This window comes from Strix uralensis, chromosome 1 (assembly GCF_047716275.1).
Source record: "Strix uralensis isolate ZFMK-TIS-50842 chromosome 1, bStrUra1, whole genome shotgun sequence".
Classification (NCBI taxonomy): Eukaryota; Metazoa; Chordata; class Aves; order Strigiformes; family Strigidae; genus Strix; species Strix uralensis.
This window is the reverse complement of record NC_133972.1, coordinates 102899211-102918603: the sequence shown is the minus strand read 5'-3', so window position 1 is coordinate 102918603 and position 19393 is coordinate 102899211. Positions and strand designations below refer to the sequence as shown.

The 19393-nt window shown below is 41.3% G+C and overlaps 1 protein-coding gene across 2 annotated transcripts in view; it reads left to right on the top strand.

Moving 5' to 3' along the window:
- Window positions 1–1520: 1520 nt before the first annotated feature.
- PTPN3 (protein tyrosine phosphatase non-receptor type 3) overlaps window positions 1521–19393 on the top strand; it is a 136288-nt gene continuing 118415 nt past the window's right edge. For both annotated transcript variants that reach the window (XM_074875510.1, XM_074875519.1), the window contains exon 1: window positions 1521–1664. The gene's annotated coding sequence lies outside the window, so the exon portion shown is untranslated. The remainder of the gene's footprint in view (window positions 1665–19393) is intronic.

The following is a 19393-nucleotide window of genomic DNA, read 5'->3' as shown; positions in this document are numbered from 1 at the left end:
CCTGCTGGGAAAACATGCAATATAGCTATACTCCTCCCAGTACTCAAATTTAGATAGGCAGTACTGAGTAGACATGTGTAACCTGGCTTCCATTGTCCTGCCTTCACTGCATCTGGAGTTGCTACCTTCAAGTTACTTCACCCAAACTAGCCAGCAAAGCGGCATACGAAGGAATGGCTGACTAGATGAGCTATGCAGAGCAGACTGCAAGAGCCAAGCTGCATTTTGGAAAGCCACATCTCCACTGCAGGCATATATTTATAGTATGTAATGCAGCACAGAGGTCCCTAAATTAAGTTGGAAAGAGTAATTTTGGAATTTGAAACAATATAGCCATGTCAAGGAATAGTCTGATGTGCTTTTTTTCTGTCACGTCTCTGGTTTTCCCTGGATCAGTGTGTCTTGCAGGTTGCTTCTGGCACAGCAGTTCACCCTCTCCCTGCACCCAGCTCCTGCATTTGTGTTAACAGGGATGTCCGAGGACAGGGGCTAAAAGAGACCCGGAAAGTAACATCCAAGTTTCACACATTTTTGGAGAGTTTTTGTGTTGCTTTAACCTGGACTGTTTAACTGATCTCATTTACAGTTGTATCAGCACAACTGTGCCACAAGGGCAGGAACAGGCATCTGGAAATTTCTTTAACCGATCTTGCCACTAGAGAAAACATACCACTGGATTGCCTAGCCATTGAGGTATTCTGCTTCAGTTAATTAGCTCTGCTGAAAAGTTCAGTTAATTAGCATGGGTGTAGAGTTGCTCTGACACAGTTATACCGCTTGCAAGACCTGAGCTAATCCCTCCGCACCGTGCTGCGGCGTGCCCTGTACTAAGTAGGAAAGCGAGAGGAAAGCAGGCGGTAGGGCACACCTGCCCCCGCCTTCTGGGGACCTCAGCCCACCGCCCTCCAGGAGAAGCGAGCGGGCGGGGTGTGTTCCAGACCGCTTGCTTTGACGATACTTCGCCTATCACTGCATGTGCCTCGTTACTAACCCCGGCGACAGCACAAGTTGACGCCAGGTTCCTCGTTTCCTCGCGCAGCCCGTCAGCTGGCCTGGGCCTCAAGCGGCTGAGGCGGGCCTCGCCAACCTCGCCCTGAAACTCCTCCGTGCCCCGCGGCCAGGAGGTACGGCCCGCACGCCGCAGGCACGGCAGCTCCGGGAGCAGGCCCGGCCCTCCCCTCCCGCTGGGGCGGGAACCCAGGAGAAACCGGGGCCCCCACAGCCGCCGCCCGCCGCGCGGGCACAGGTGCCCGCTGAGCTGCCCCGCCACGGCGCATGCGCGCCCGCCGCCAGGGCCCACCCCCCGCCTCCGCGGCGTGACTCCGCTCCCGTTCGCTCCCCCGCCCGCCTCTCCCGTTCCCCGCGCCAGAGTTGGCGGAAAGTGCCGAAGGGATCCGAGCGGAGCCGAAGCGGAGAGTTGCGGGGGGGCGGGGGAGCTGCCGGGCCCGTCTGGTCGCTCCGCTAGGGGGCGGACTCGGGCGCGCGGGCACCGCCCCGCCCCGCCCCGCCCCGCCCAGGCGCAGGAGCCGGTGGCGGCGGGAGCGGGGTCGGTTCCGTGGTCCCGCGCTCCGCACCTGCTTGTCTCGGTCCGCGCGGAGGCGGCGGCCGTAACGGCTTTCTGCGCCCCCTGGGGGAGCGGGGCGGCGGCGGGAGCGGCGCGGCAGGTACCGGGCGGGACGGCGGGAGCGGCGCGGAAGCTGGGCTGCGGCGAAAGTTGGCGCCGCCGGGGCGCCTCCCTCCTCCTCCTCCTCCTCCTCCTCCCTCCTCCTCCTCCTCCTCGGCTGGCAGCGGAGTGCCCGGGCGGGCGCAGCTGGCCCCGCGCCGGTGCCGGGCTGGCCCCGCGGGAGAGCGGCGGCGGGGGCGGGAGCTGCTCCCGGCGGCTGACGGGGCTGGAGCGGCGGCGAGGGGGAAAGCGAGCGGGAAGGTGAGCGGCGGTGCCGGGCTGGCTGTCAGCCTGCACCCGCCGCGCCGCGCCGTGCCGGCGGGGAGCGGGCGGCTCGGGGCGCCCCGGGGCGCGGCGCTGCTCCGCTCCGCGGGGTCCGTCCCGTTTGTTGTTCCCCTCCGCGCCGTGTGTTTTCAGCGAGGTGTGAGGGCGCTGCGTCGCGGCGGCTGGGCAGGGGGGAATGGGGAAAGGTCTCGTCCCGTCCCCGCTGGCTCCGGCGCTTGCCTTTGCTGACTGTAGGGCTGGTTTGACTCTTCCCCTCATCCGACCTTTTCTTCCCCCAAATCGCTGGCGGAGCACCTCGCCGAGGAGTTTTTTGGAGCCCGTCCGAGCACAGTGTGCCCCAGGAGGGTTTAAGAAGCGGAGAGCTGCGGGCGTGGGGCGCCCCTGCCCGCGCCCCTGCCCGCGCCCCTGCCCGCGCCCCTGCCCGCGCCCCTGCCCGCGCCCCTGCCCGCGCCCCTGCCCGCGCCCCTGCCCGCGCCCCTGCCCGCGCCCCTGCCCGCGCCCCTGCCCGCGCCCCTGCCCGCACGGGCGGACGGACGCTCGGCGCGGGTCTGCCAAGGGGTCAAAACTCAAAAGCCCGGAGATAACTAGTCTGTGGTACTATATCAGGAGCTTCCTCGCCCCAAAGGCTGCCGGGTCTCCACGGTGGTTACTTTCAGCATTTTGTGTCCCGACTTACAGTGTGGAGAGATATAAATCTCCAAAACTTAATATGTTTAACATATGTATAATATATACATATACATGAAGTGTGAAAACAAGTTACCTTAGTGGTGGTGTGAAACAGATGCAACGGCAGTAAAGCATGATATTTCTTCTAATATAAAATTCCCATTCATCTTACAGCATTTCTCATTTCCTCTCTTTACTGAGATTATCTGAAGTAATTAGCCTCTCCTTCTGTTGCTCGTTGCTTTCCTTTCTTTTGAAGATACGGGGTTTTTTTTTGTTTTTTCCCTGCTAGGATGCTTGCTTCCCTCGTGGCTGTACAGCTTGTCATACAATTTGCTACTGCTCTAATGCCTACGTAATAGAAATCAGAACAAATTAGTGCTTTGATAGTATTAAATACTGGTACTGCTACTTTGATCATCCAAACCTGTCTCTTCCGTAGAAATATATTTATTACTGAAGTGCTAATTTTGCATGGTATTGCATAGAAAAATTATTTATAAAAAGTGAATTTAGATGTATAGAATACCTGCTTAGCTTTGGAGCGGAGCTGCGCTTTCACTTTTTTAAAAATTTCTCTGAAACTAATCTGTAGAAGAAACAAATAGTCCCTATTACCTGAGCGGTTTTGATCGTAAAGGAAACCGTTAACAAACAGGAATGTGGGGAAGAAAGGTCTGCTTAATTACCGTATCTGGAAAAACTTGCTAATGAAATACAAATGCTAAATTTTTATGATGCTGAAATTCTCTGGCACTGTCTTGTGGCAAAAATGATGGGTTTGTGACAAATGTCTAATACATCTTTATTTGTTAGTTCATAAGAAAAAATGTGATATTCCACATATTTCTAAGTACACTTAACAGAACAGCTGATTTGAAGAACGAACTTGTGTTGATAAGATTGATTTTGTTTCATTAAACACTCTAATATTGCTGGCAGTAGATTCCTGGAAAAACTCTTAACACTTGTCATCTCTCTCTGTGATTTAATAAGTGTTTCTTATGTGTCCATTACCACCTTTTTTCACATTCTAAGACTGGGACAGTTAGTTCATGATTTCAGGACAGAAATTATGGGTAATATCACAGTGACATGTTCTACTGTACAACGCTTTTTACCCCTGTGCCTCCAAAATAATTTCAGTACAAACTAAGACTATAATAATACTATAGTTAAGTGAATTTTGTAATTTAATAGCATATCTAGAACGCTCCCTAATTGCTTTTTAATTTATCAATTTGTATTATAGGTGTAATATGCTTAATGCAGAGGATGATAATGAAAAAGCCAGTGTGGTAGTAACATCACCTTCTTGCATATGTTTATGACTTGTCACAGTCCCATGACAAGTCTTGTTTTCATCCACTCCAGTGGTCTAAAATAGCAACCAATTTCTAAAGATCTTGGGTGGCTTTTATTAATAGTATTATTATAGTAGAGACAGTTGTCCTTACATTTCTAAGCTGTGACCTACTTTTTGTACTGATGAGTAAATGATAGCTTTACATAGACACTGAAAGAGTAACCTTACATAGGCACAACACTAGAAGTGTTGTGTACAGAAGTCATTAATGTTAAATTCTCTAGGGTGGACTAAATGCAGGTACAGTGAACAATTCTTTTATTTTGTCACTTTGTTCATAAATAATATTTGTAATGATGGCATCTATACATAAGGCTATTTGTTCATTACAAATTGAGCAGTTAAAAGTAAACTGAAGCTTAATGGTGATGAGGACCATTGTTGCCAGCCATATTATTTTAAATATGGTAAATATACATTGTAAGTTTTGTAGGAACCTTGTGGTGTGTACAATTCTGTAAACTTTATAACCATGAAGTTGAGAACTGGTTGCTGTTAGAGGCCACAGTGTGTGGTCATCTACTGAAAAGTTTGCACTGAAGTGGAAAAAGTGAGAGAACAACTTTTTTCAGTTGTTTTCCCAAAACTACATCTTTGAGTATACTAAGCAAAAAATATGTATTTTCTTTCCTCCTCATATTAGTTGGTGTTAGTTTGTAGTATTGGTTTCTCTTATCTTCTAGCTACCTGTGTGTAACAGTGCAATGTATGTTTTGTTCTACGGTGTTAAGTGTGTGAGGTTAGTCAACAGGGGGGATATGGCACAACGTTGATGAGCTCTAGCGCATCCAGCTTGCAGGTGTCTGGCTTGTGGTGAGGATCTATAACTCTGATATTTCACCCCCTGATGGGAGCATTGGACTACAACATGGGATGGCTTGCACTTGAGTAGGAAGCTACCCAAATTAGTCAACAGGTAATTCTGAACTGGGGTTGTCTCTTAAGCCTGAAAGAAAAGCAGGGTTTAGGCAACTTAGTCCAGGCTACATGGAAGTGTCAGTATCAGCCAGAAGCACTCTGCCTGAAGTTTTGTTTTGGAGTTGGATGCTTTTCATGAGGCATAATGTTTTCTTGTTATCAAGGCATAAAAATCAGAAGGTGTGTATGGTCTTACCTCATGACAAGTGTGAATTAATGAGAGGTAAGTTATTCTTCTGTTGGGGTGTTTACTGAGGGGAAAGAGCAGGCGCAGAAGCAGTTGGAGTAGAGTAACACATGTACTGCAAGTTCCATCCTGACTTACCTTGAGATAATTTATTTTAATTCCCCATACCCTAAGATACCATTGCCATCATATCAGCATGTACTGAACCTTACTGAGTTCTTATTTCTATTATTAGCATTGTAATATGAAACTTAGTCATGTGTCCTGTATAGGCCTTTGTATTCCTTTTCTTTCTTCTTCTCATATCCCTGCACAGAAGATACTTCATGAAATGCTGGGAAATCAGATAATATAGAAAACATCCTCCAATAGCTTGCTTTATAAAGCTTTTTTTGGTCTTAATTCTTACTCCTGTTGGCAAACTGCGTCGAAAATCTTGAAGAGCCTTTTCCCTAAGGAAAATACTGATGGTTTCTTACATAATTCAGTTGCTTGAGCTGTGCCAAAATCACCATGATGCTGAAGCCTGGTCATGCCAATCTGCTGGCTTTTGTGTTTTAGATTTCTAAACATTGCGCATGAGTAATGGCAACAAGGGATTCCCATCTGCTGGGCCACTTCAAAACCTCGTAGGTGCTTGGTGCACTGCTATACTGTTGTTCATCTGGTGAGTCCCACGTGCGCTTGGCTTGCAGGTTGGAGAAGTCCAAGCAAGATCTGGGCTCTGGGCATACATTTGGAATACAGATTCTCCATCTGGCACTCCTCAATAAGATGTGAGGTATTTTTAAATCAGATTCCAGAAAAAAACTTGGAAGAGATACAGGCAGAAATGTATCCACCTTTTCACCATTCTGAGAGTTCCTCTGGCTTTGGCTGACATGCTTCCACAGTTCAGGGGCCTTCTCTTCACACATGGCCTTGCTGCCTTGTCTCAGCATGTGTCTTCATTCAATAACAACACCTCTCCTTTTAGGAAATGCAGTTCTTATGTTCAAGAATCCTCACCGTTGATTTAACGAGGGAGCGTATCACTGCATAAGGGATGTGGTGGATCTCTGCAGTCTGTAGGCCCCTTAGTCTGAACCTGGCACACTATCCTAATTGCCTCTGTTTGAAATTAAGATCATTAGGACTTGGCTAATCTGATGGATTTCTGTGACTAGGTTCCCCCTGTTAAACTTCTGCAAATCTCTCTTCAGTATGAAGGTGAAAGAACAGTAGACAAGTAATGCAGTTGTACAGACAAAACAGAAATCACAAGAAACAGTGAAGTTTTCACATGGAACAAGATATGTTAATCTGCCATATTGGCTTTAATTTCATCAGTTCCCTCTCTTGGAAGTTTAGGTTTCATATAAGCACTCACAGCAATGTATGTTGAGTGTATGAGAGAGTGTCCCAGGCTTTGAAGTATGACTAAAAGCAATTTTGAGGAAACTTTTTTAGAATCTGGAATTGAGAGGAGCTCTTCAAGCTAAGTGATCATAATCCCTTTTTTAGCAGAAGGTATTTGGGGTTTTTTGAAAGGTGTTGCTTTGCCAAAAGTGAACCAGATACTTTTCCTTGCATCACAAAGTAGAAATACAGCCAAAGTAGTGTTGCATGCTTGCTTGTATTGACCAAGTCAGTATGTTTCAAGAGGTAATGTAGTAACCCTTGTCATGGCCACCTACTTTCTATCATCTTTATCAACAACCAGTTTTTATCTTCCTAATTAAACCCAGTGGCCTGTGCACTCTGAAGTTCTTACATAATTATAGAATAGAATCATGGAATGGTTTGGTTCAGAAGGGACCTTAAAGATCATCTGGTTCCAACCCCCCTGCCATGTGCAGGGATGCTTTCCACTAGATCAGGTTGCTCAAAGCCCCGTCCAACCTGGCCTGGAACACTTGCATGGAGAGGACATCCACAGCTTTTCTGGGCAACCTGCTCCAATGTCTCACCCCCCTCACAGTAAAGAATTTCTTCCTTCTATCTAATTTAAATCTACCCTCTTTCAGTTTAAAACTGTTACCCCTCATCCTATCCCTACACTCCCTGATAAAGAGTCCCTCCAGATCATTCCTGCAGGTCCCCTTTAAGTACTGGAAGGCTGCTAAAGGTCTCCCTGAAGCCTTCTCTTCTCCAGGCTGAACAACCTAACTGTCTCAGCCTGTCCTCACAGGGGAGGTGCTCCAACCCCCTGATCACCTTTGTGGCTCTCCTCTGAACCTTCTCTAACAGGTCCATGTCCTTCTTATGTTGGAGGCCCCAGAGCTGAACACAGTGCAGGTGGGGGTCTCACAAGAGTGGAGTAGAGGGGGAGAATCACCTCCCTCAACCTGCTAGCCATAATTAATTATTCTTAATACTGTGCAGTATTAAGGTAGTAACTTTACCAGTCATAGGGATCTCTTGTTTTTCTTTTTAGAACTTCCCCACTAAGATTTAGTGACATTGCTCATAGAAATTCATGAAAAATGGGAACAAAAGTCAGTCCTTAATTCAAACTTGTACATGTGTGTTGTTATAGTGGATGGTAAAGTTTTACAAGGGGTTCAAGATGTTTTTCATCGTTCGAGGTGAAAACAAAATCAATATATTTTTATGTTCTCTGCAAGAACGAAAAAACTGGATGTATGGAAAGTGATTATAATTCTGTTTTTCTCTTGTAATATGAAACTAATTACTCTTAAATTCACATAACCCTTCAAACAAACTAAAAGGTTTCATTTCTGAAATGGTAAGGTGAAGAATACTAAAGTGTCCTTCACTTTTATGTTTTGTTTTCTGAAAGAGAAGAAATGGTAAAATTGGTGTGAAATCATAAAATGCTTTAACCTTTGTAGCTCTCAAATGCAGTTCCAAAGGTTTGGTAGAAGCTTTAATTTTAGTGATTCTGACAGATGCCAGTACTACTAACCAAGGTGGGATGCCTCAACAGTATGTTTTAAATATCAAGTAAAACATGCCATGTGAACAAAGTAAAGCTACCTTTTCATTTTTTGTATAGTAAGAAGCAGAAAGCTCCTTTTTAAGTCATTTATTATTTACACTATTAACCAGGTGGGGTTTTTTTTAACCTAAAGAAGATTTTTAAAAATAGCTTTGGAAGAAGAACAGTTGTAAGCAGCTGAAATCAACAATAAAGTATTTGACTACTAAGTCACTGTTTTATTTGCACTTTAAAGTACCAAACTAGTTACGATTTGACATCTTGTTCATTGATTTCCCGCTGTCCTCTCCCTCCACCCCCGGACAGATTTTAATCTGGTGTGTGTAGTGTTATGGAAAGCAAGCGGTTCATAACACCAAACTGTGATGAGTAATCATGGCTATTTCCCTAGCAAGTTATGTGATATAGTTATACTCTGTGGAATGACGCATTTTATGAATCAAAGCTGGGAGCCTGAGCTGTGACTTGTATTCGCGTGGGCTTTTGAACTGTAGTGTTGTTCTTGTGTTGTTTTGCCTACAGTTGTGTGAATGTGGATCCTGTTGTTCAACATGCAGCATCTCCCAGAGATTGACCCTGGGTATGTGGAGGTCTGATCTCTGCCCTTTCATTGAGTTTTGGTGTTGGTTTTTTTTTTTAAAAGCTTAATATTTTTATCCCAGGTATTGGATGTATGTGCAGTTGGCTTCTATTTCTACATCTGTATCAGTATAAAATTATTTTCCTAATTTGCGATTTTCTGGTTTTTTTTCATATTGCTACATAGATGGGAAAGGACTGCACTTCTTGAACTATAATGGCACAGGTAGAGCCACAGCTTTTGGTTGTAGGCAAAGTTTGACATATATCCGAAGTTAAGCACATTCGAGGATTTTTTGATTACTGTGGCTGCTTCAATGCTAATGATTTGTTTGGAAGAGGGTAACTTCTTGAATGTGTTGCTAATGTTCTTAAACACATTAAAAATCTCTAGTCTGTAGATAAAGCAGGTTGTACTTTGGTCAAGTTGAAGACCTAGCACATGCTAAAGTACAGCTTGCTTTATCTTCATGTTGTTACTTCAGAACGTGTTAGTCCATGTTTACTATGGGAAAGAAAGGCGTCTTTGAGCAATCTAGTGAGCACAAATTGTCGGGACTGGCTTTTAGTGGTGATTATAGGATGGGACAGTTCCTAGCTTTTGCACATACTTCTAGCCATATATATATATCATTAAAGATTTATTGAAGCACCTTGGAAACTTGTTTAAAAAATTTCGGCTAACATCCTGGCCTACAGTGTGGATTAACTCCATAGTTATGGTATAGTTCAAACTTTTATTGTGTCTCTGCCTTCTTATTTCTGGGTCCAGTGTGTCAATATATTTCGTTAATTATCAGAAGGCTTTAAGGAGATAAAATTTTTGAACTTTGATAGTTTACTCTTTCACATGGTGCTCTCTAGTCTACTGTTTTTTGATTAAGATTTCCACCCTTGCGTATGCCTAGCTCAATTTTAATTCTTGATTTTTCTCAATTCACTCATGAGTCGATGCAATTAGTTATTACAATTGTCCTCCTGTTAATTTGGTTCATACAGTAAGCCCAGTTGCAATTTTGGTCTCTGTTCTGCCCATTGTCACCTTCAACTATGACTTTCTCAGATGCCTGGTAAAAATAGTGTCACAATTTTTGCTTGATGGAAACTCTCATTGGTGAACTTTAGTTTGGGTAGAGCATAAGCCACTCTCAAAATCATCTTGTACATTATTCTATTCAGGATTAGTCTGAAAAGGGATCGTGTCTTTAGGGAATCTTTTTACAGAAAGATCTTACTGTATTAAGGATCATAAACCCTTTTCCCTTCAAAACATGTTTCTGTAAGTATAATTTGTTTTCCGTGACATCTGAAAAAGTTGCTAAGAATTTAGTCATGTGTGAGTTTGAATACCTAGTTAAAAACTTAAATTGGCCGTGTATTTAAGGAAATAATTTGTAAAAAGCAATAGTAAACAATGCAGTTTAGGCTGTCGAGGTATGCAGAATTTGATGGCTGGCTGTTGCAATGTTGAAAGCCAGTGATATAATTACAACTATTTTTTTACAATTTATAATTGTGGGGAAAAATTGGGGGGAGTGGGTGTGGAAATCAATATTTTCCATTTTACTCCAAAAGTAATAAGCAATTTGAGGTATCACTGAGAAAATTCAGATTTGTAAATAATCAGGCAGCTCTTCATCTGTGAAAATACTTGTGACAGTGTTCTTCATGTATATTAAATTAACAGTAGCTTTTAATAAGACTGCACACAAGTGTGGGGTTTTTTTATATTTGCAACCATGGTGAAGGTTTTTTTATTAAAAAACAAAAAACCTTTGGCAACTGATTCTTCTTGCTTTCAGATTTGTTTGACTTTAGCAACAGTTATTCTTTGAAGTAGTTGCCAGAAAGTTTCATAAGCTGAGGGAAAGTCTGTGGGACTGTACCAGTCAGGGCACACTACTGATGTGGCAAGAGACCAAAAATCCCTGACAGATTTCAGAGCTCCGCAGCAATAGTCTTGTAGTAAAGCAGCTGTCTTAATTGTAGCTTTCTGTTCATTAAATTCAGTGGATTTTAAGTTTATTCTCCAGCTTTGGTTATGTATATTTCCTATTCATATTGAAAATGCACACCTGGAGAAAACAATATCTATCTGAAGGAAGCTGGTGATTTGGCACCTGGGAGCTGATAAGGCTCCAGGATTAAGGGGAACACTGTTTTTTTGGTAACTAGGAAGTGATTCAGTGTTTAATAATGAGAAAGGCTGTGGGGTTTTTTTTTGTCTTATGGTTTTTCTGAGCAGATACGACTTTATTTTTCAGATCAATAATTAAACTTGTTATTCATTCTGTCCTGATATGTGGTACCTTTGACCAAAGGTGCCAAATAACTGTTAGGTCATGTGAGATGCTGTTACTAGTCAATTAAGTGGCGCTTAACTGACTAACATAATTCTGCTTCTAGCCAGTGCACTGTGTATATCTGCTAGTGTATCCCTGGAATGAATAGGTAGCTTCATACTTTGGTTGTAGCTGAACGCATACATAGGCTTGCAACATCGTGTTTAATCAATGTGTGAAACAAACACCTATCTGCCAGCGTGATGGTAAGAGACAACTTATATTAATAGCATGTGCTTTTCTGGTACATTGTTATACAATAATTCACCACCATGATGACACACACACCCCCCCCCCCTCCCGCCCCCAACTGGCTATTTACAAATATGCAGTTGCATTTGGTGTAGGACCTTTGACATCTTGTTGTAGTGAAACTATCTATGTGTTGTGATATTACCCTTTTGACACAAGCTTCACATGTTTGGTAAATGCCTAAGCACAAATACAGTGCTTTAAGTACTTTTTTCCCATTTCCTTAGAGATTTATTTCCTTATCAATGTATTACATAACATGAAGGTGAATTTACACACTTAATTTTTAACTCCTTAGGTAAAGATGGGAGACTCTTCATTTTTTCTTTTTTATCCAAGTGTTTCACTGAGCATTCTAGGAAGAAGTTTGTTTCCTCTTTCCAAGGATTACTTGTTTTGTTACCTGAGTATAGAGCAAAATGTCTGGAAGCCCTGCAACAGGTTTTCCTGGCCTGGCTGCTGAAACACATTCCTGACTCTCTCATTGGGGAATTTATTTTTTTTGTTTGTTTTGTTTTTCTTAAATTCTTTCACTTTGATGTGATGGAAGTACTACACTTTGTTCTGTAATGTAAAATTAGTTATTCTTATCAATATGAACAGAATGCAATTAGCGTTGTTTAAAATCTGTGGTAAATTGGTAAACCCTGCTTATTACATGTTAATTTATATTGAGCTGAGTATATTGGCTTGAGATCCTGAGATAGTGGTACATTTGGTTTTAAATTGTGTCGCTTACATCTCTTTAGAAACCAAGTACAGTTAGATATCTGACTCGTGAGCTTTTGAAGGTTTTGTGGTAATCAAACAGCATGATTCAGTGGAATATAAAGCTGGGTATATTTAGAATAGACCTAGTAATAAAGGTAATTAATTACTAGAATAACTTGCTGTTATTTGTGTTGAATTCTTGATTCTGAAAACATGATATAAATAATAGTTCTTAAAAAAAAATCCTTTTGGAGCAAAATGATTGTAGAGGAGTTACGATCTTTTTATATAGGAAACCAAGCTTACTTGTGCTACCCATTCTCCTTAAATTATGAAGAATGTTTCTGACCCTTTATTAAAAGAAGTTTTGATGGATAACATACTTTTCCAGTAGCATTTGCTGAGATTAATGAATTGAACTGCAGTCTTAACAAGTGAGCCTCTAGAATCTGATGTACTGGAGTCTAAAGTTAGCTCTGTCATTGGTTACTCTCAAGAGCCAGATTTTTGTTACTATTATCAGTTACAAACTCTGTTACTTGTTAACTAGTATGTGCTATGTTTGACTGACTTGGAGTAGTGTCATGTTGTGTGCTAGGGTCATCTGTGTTTGTTTTGTTGGTTTTTTTTTTGTTTTTTTTTTTTTTTCCTAATTACCCAGGAAGTAAATCTTTCCCAGTATAAGACAACTGGTTTAAAATTTCTCTTTTGGGTGTCAAAGCAAGCAGCCAAAGGAAATACAATCTGTGTTAAGATAGTATGAAGAAAATAAATCTGCATGTTGTTTAGTCTACCAAGTGCCCAACACTGTATCTTTTTTATCACCTCATTTACCAAGGGCAAAAGTAGCTTTTTTTGGTCCCATTTTTCCCTCTGCGTCATATTCCCCAAACATTTGTAAACAGAACACATTAACTTAAACATCAAATTTAGTTTCATCCCCTCCACTACTTATTGAAGTAAAATTACTTCTAAGCCCAAGATAACATGCTTATCCTTATAACATTCTCTGCAAAAGCAGATTGTATGTCAAATGCTACAGAAGCTCTGAAGAAAGTGTTCCTGTAGGCGTCACCTCGGTTGTGTGGATGGTCACAGCAGTGGGTCAGTCCTGAGCGTATTGATGGTCCTCAGCTGCCAGGTGCACGTACCCAGAGTTGTGTAATGGCCTTTCTTGGTTAGAGATGGCTCGCATGGTTCATTGAAGCTTGTTTGCTTTTCTTTCTGGCAGTGAGGAGAAAAACTGGCTTTACAACTATTTGCTGCATGCTATAAGGCAAAGTTGAACTCTTAACAGGGGTAATAAAAAAAGCCTGTTTTACTGGATTAATTAGATGGCAGCTTCAAGGAGATCGGCGAATATGCCTCTTGCCAGCAGATAAGGTGAGACAGCATGACAATCCTGGCTTTATTAGTGTCCTTCCTTTGCATCCGTTGAGATCCCTTTTGGCAGTTGATGTGTGACAAGTAAACAAGGTGAAAGTTTCTGTTTCTTCAGTACTTTTAACTTTGATGCTCTGTCAGGTGATTTAAAACAGCATTGGATCAAATCAACGTTCAGTTCCCAAGGCTGTTTTGCTGTCTAAAGAGCATACTGGTTGTCCATCCCTACTCCTGTACTGTCTGACTGTTGGTTAGTTTCCATACATTTTATTAAAAAAAAAAAATTGAGATGTCTTAAAGATGTTAAGCTGTGAACTATATAAAAAGGTTAGTGCCTGCCCTAAGGATAGGGCTTCAGTGTGAGGTGCATATATTCAGGTGTATATACTGTTTTGCCCACAGGGTAGTGAGTGAGCAGGTGCTTGACTTTGGGTCGACCACTATCTGTGTTGCCTCACTCCACATCCTCTAATGGCTGGGCAAGACACGAGAAGGGACTGGCAGGATGGAAGCATGTGTGGGACTTGAAGGCTTGGAGTCTGGGAGCAGAAGAGAGGAATAGCTCAGGCTTGGAGAAGTGGCAGCCTGGGATCCTAAGAGATGAGAGTAGTAGTACATATATGATCAGAGGCATCCTGGCATGCCTATGCAACTCAGTAGGACAGTGATGGTGCCAGAGGTAGCCACCAAACAGATCACTGCTATATTACCAAATTATTCAATAATAAATAACTTGAGCAGTGACATATATTATTAAACTGTAGTTACTTGAAATAAATATTCTACAGACATTAACTTCTAATGCCCGTCAGTTCCTGCTGCATTGCTAGTGTTAAGACATGACAGTTGTCCAGTGTTGGATAATTTCTACGATGAGGAGATTTCAGTCTTCGCTTCATACTTAGACTATGTTATCGGACAATGTGAGACATTAGGTTAGTGTGCTGTAATTTGAGGATGAAATTGTTAGTGTACTAAACTACCTGTTTATCCTTCTTTCATTTGGAGGGGTTTTGTGGTTTTTGTTTGTGGTTTGTTGTTTCTTGTTTTTTGTGTTTTGTTTTGTTTTTTAAATTGGATGACTGGATATAAGGGGAAAAAAAAATCTTTACCTTGAGAACTATTAAACCTGGAATGGGTTGCCTAGACAAGTGGTAGAGTTTTCTTTGCTGGAAATATTTAAGGTTTGGCCTGATGAGACCTTGGAAAATCTATTTTAAAGCCCTGCTTTGAAGAACAGTTAGACCAGATGATCTCCAGAGATCCCTTCCAACCTAGATTTTTCTATGATTCTGTGATCTAGGTCATATATAGCCATATTTTTCTAAAATATTGGTGATAGCTTAATGAAAATAACATTTAATAATGAAAATAACATTTAACATCGTGTTAAAATAATGGTGGGTTTTTTTCTTCTGAAAATAAATGTGGGAAATAACTTAGTCCACCAATGCAAAACTTTACCACCACACAATGATACCCTTATTAAGGGAGTTGACACTGTTGTTCTATATTAGAGAAACAGCTATAATACCAATACTTAGTTATTTTTATTTATACGAGAGCAGAGTCTAAAATGAGGAAAGAGCTCTCAGGTTGCCTTCTATAGGATTTTGATGCACACCATGCTGCTAGAGTAGTGTTCAAAAAACAAGTTTCAAATATAATCAGGAAGTGTTTGACTAGTAGTACCAAATACTTTTTTGATTTATTATTGGTTGTATGTAAATGATGAATGCATGTGTATATATATGCATAGACACATAATATACATATTGATATATTTGTTGCAGAACAAATCGAGCATGTTAAGACAAACTTATAAATAGTGGAAATATATATTTCAAGACACTTTGAGGTAGACAAATCCAGTTTGGTTTTTGTTTTTTTTTTTTTTTTTTCAAAATGGCCAACTGTAGTGGTTAGGCTTCCTGCAGCAAGTCTTTTTGGTTTTGTCCCAGCAAAAGTCGATGTACTCTTTGACATTACCTGTAACAGGATGCTAACTAGCCTTTCAGATTTTTCCGAGAAAATTCTGCTGTGTACTGGTTCAGGAAATAATCCTAAAATCTGCGTTAGCATGGTAATGTCTGTGTATATAATATGTGAAATGTGTACAGTGCAGCAGAAAACCTAAAAATTTAGATGTGACTTTCAGAATGGAACTTATCTCTTACTGGAGATAACAAAGTCCTGTAAGCTACTACATGGGACAATATACTTAAATATTCAAAAACTTTGTGTGTTAATCTGTGACTGACTTGCACGTAAAGTTAAGTGTAGGGACTACTTGGTTTAGTTATGGTTTGGGTTGAGTTTAGCAACTTTTGGATACTGTTTCAAATGCTTAACTCTGCAAAGTCAAGTACATAAATATGTATATACTTTATAAATCTGTCTTATGACTCCTTCTCCCTTACCTCTGAATTTGGCTGTTGCTCTCATGCTCTTTTTTTTTTTCCTTAAAGGGAAACCATGACAGTTGTCTTAGCTAATAAAAGCATTTCAGCAGGGAAAAACAGTTACAAGGTCAGCATTTCTCTTAAGTAAAAACTTTCTATTTTTTATGTACTGTGTTGTTGCTGTTGATTTTTTTCTTTTATTGTTTGATATCTTCATTTTTCTTTGCATTTATATCAACCATACCTTTTTTTCCCCTGGCACCTAACCACTTTAAGACCTGTTCTTGAAGTGGGGAGCAAGGTGTTTCCATTGTGCTTCCCTGTGAGGTGAGATGTTCAATGTAGATGTTTCTTACTCTTCCCTGATTCCTTAGCATAATTGCAGCCATCACAGACTGTGTTCAAACAGATAGCAGCGTTTCAGGCACTGGCACACTGTCACCTTTCTGTATTGATAGCTAGATTTATAATTAATTATTGTTTGCACAATTACAAATATAATTTAGGTGACAACTTCCCTTAGTGGGGCAGGGAAGGAAGGAGATCCTCAAATGGACTAGCCCTAAAATAAAGAAGTTCGTGGTTTTAAATGCCTATACTGGCAGTGAGTCCATTTTCTCCAGACAGGTGGCCCACAGGGTTTGCCGGGGGTTTGTTCTGGGGGATGAGGCCGTGAACCTCCGCCATCAGTGCAGAGCAGAGCAGTTGCTCTGGAGCCACCATCTCTTGGCATTGTTTGTGAACCTGCTTCTCATGCCCTGGAGGGGAGTTATGGCCGCGTGGTTAATGAGTTGCTTGAACCTCCTGCATTGGGCTTTAGCAGCAGCAGTGCAACGCAGTCTGATAGCATCGGACTGCTGCTGCAGGATGGGCAGGGGTGTGCTGGGGTTCAGGGCCCTGGAGCTGCTCTCTGGGGGGGGTGTGGGGTGGGGGCCCAGCATGGCTGGGGCTCACTTCCAAACTCAGTTTTAGAGCCCAGTTTGTGGTCCAGTTTTGGAGGATTGCATGGCTGGAAATCAGAGGAAAGTGGCCATCTGAACCCACATTTTTGATTTTTGAGAAAGGTGGTTTTTACCCAGAAAAAGAGGCAGGTTTTGGGGGTTTCTTGGGGGTTTTTTTAAGCTCCTGAGTAATACTTCAAATGAAGTCTTAGTTGGCTGTAAGAAATTAAAATTAATTTTTATCTTTTCTTCCTTTATTTTCCCTAATTTCAGCTTTCACTTTTGTTACAAAAGATAGATGACTCCTTTCCTCAAACATTTTTAATCCTTTCTTTACTGCATTTGTAATGAGAGTTGTATTTTGATACTGAATTTCTTAGACTTGTTAACAGTAGAGTTGACGAAGAGGGGACTGGATTAAAGTTAGAAGTTGCTGGACTCACAAATTTAGGAAAAGGTGCTACGGCCTCCTAAAGACTTAACTTTGGCTGTTTTGGTATCGTGCTCCCTTTGCCTTCCAAATGGTTAAGTAATCAGAACAGTTAAGTTAATATTGTTTGTCTTATGGAGCAAATTACAGTACAATTCCTCTAATTCAACCCACTCAAGTAAGAATGCAGATAGTCCACATGTATCTACACATTTCTTTCTTACAAGCTTAGTACACTACAGTGTACTAGTTTAGTTTTGTACATCTTTGACAATATTGCCATTTTTTTCCTTAATAGTTTAATATTGGTCATTGAGTATAAAGTTCCTGGAGGTAGGAAGAAGTGAGTTTGCTAAACTGTTGTATAATGAAATATGGTTGGAAGCATGGGGTGGAAGAAATTAATTAGTATGGTCTATGATGATGGTTGTAATAATGCTGCTGGATAGAGTTGTCATTGTTCTGAGGTTTTCATTTCCTTCCCTTCTCTTTCTGGGGATGATAATAGGGTGGAGCTGAGGAACTGGTCTGGAAGCATTAGAAGTGAATGCTGGCAAAATACTTGATACTTCAGCAGGTCAGACCTTTATCTGTTTGGAAAACAAGGTTTGTATTTAAGTGTAGTAGTGCATGTCTGGCACAGAAGGTAATGTGCATGTGTGGTCACTGTTAGCTGTCTGTACACCGTGTATCTGAGTAATGTTGGAGAAAAAGATGACAAATTCAGCAGTAAGGGAATGCCAAATAGTTGAATGAGATGCATCTGACTCCTTGCCCAACTGTGCAGATAACATTGATATTTGACTAGAACTAAAAAGCAGTGCTGTCAAGGAAACATTTTGGGCTCAGCATAAAATCATGCTAGCTAATATTTATGAAGGGAAACCCACAAAAGATGCAGAAACTTCAAAGGGCATTTAAAAATCCAAACAAACCCCGAAACCCACCCCAAACCCCCATCTTGTATTTCACAGTAATTGATGGTCTAAACCTCCCACTCCTTGTTTTTCAATGGTGCTAGTAGGAATTTGTACAAATGAGAACATCACCCATTCTAACTTTTTTTTTTCGCCTGTCTCTGATCTAGTTCCTGAGGAATAAACTTTATTCATTGTTTTAAAGATGCCAGATAACTCTCCTCCACTATCTTACCTGATTTCTTCTTCCTCCACTCTCTTCATTGCTGTCATACTGTTGTTACTGTTTGCTTTGTTCAAACCCATGGCATTATGCTTTTATTCATACAGTACTTATTTTCATGCCTGCTTATTCTACTTGAAACCCCCTATACTCTTCAGAGCATGCAATAATCATTGATTCAATTAGCCTTATCAGTTCTGATTTACTTTTTCATTTGAACATTATCTGACAATGTTTTTGAAATTTATGGAAAGGGGAGCCCTCTCTTCATGAATGCCATAAGATGTAAACCAGGTAGTGTTCCCTTTGATTTTTTTGTTTTCCTCAAGGTTTTGAACTGCTTCCTAGCCAGAGCTCTGCTATGAAGTTCTTTTAAATTTCCCTTTCAAGCATGCTGCTGTACTTCTCTTTGGCTGTTTTGCGTTTGCTGGCTCAGGGTAGGCAGCCAGTCTGTCATTGCATTCAGTCCCCAACAAAACTGTTCTACTGCTTATTGTGTCTAGTCTTGCAAATTGACTTTACTTTGAAAGGGTTCCTGTTGCTTCATAAGGGTGACCGTACACTACTGCATGAATTTACCCTGGTTTAAGGTTAGATGCCTTGCTTATCAATTTCAGTGAAGTTTTAGCTAGATTTGGCAGTTAATTCCCATTACATGCTGAAGTTGAATCCCCACCCCATTTTTTGCAAGGGACAAACTTGCTTAGGTGAAATTCTACGTTTTATTAATAGTAGGAAAGTGTATGTGGCATAGGCTAGAATTTGTACTTTGATTCCAAAGATCAGGTGGGGGTTGAGTGCATTCAGCGTGTGTAAATACTGATGTCGCATTCAGAAAGCTTTTGTGGTCAAGCAGACCACTTAACCTGGTCATGACAAGGTACATTTTGCACTAGAAAAGCAATTAAGATTGAATAAACTAAGCTGAATATTTCTCTACAGGTGCAATTTAGGGTAGGCAATCTGGAGTAGGGGTCATTACCTTTGTTACTGATCACAGCATAAGCTTAAATATTAGAAATCTATTTAAAGCTTTAGCTAATAGTTTTCAAAATTAACTTGTTAATCTACTGTATTCAGTTACTGAGGTAAAATAAGCTTGACAACATTGTTTGAAGAATCAATTTCAAATTCATTTTTCCTTTATAGCTCTCGTGACAATCAGTTTTTTCCAGCGAAATGGG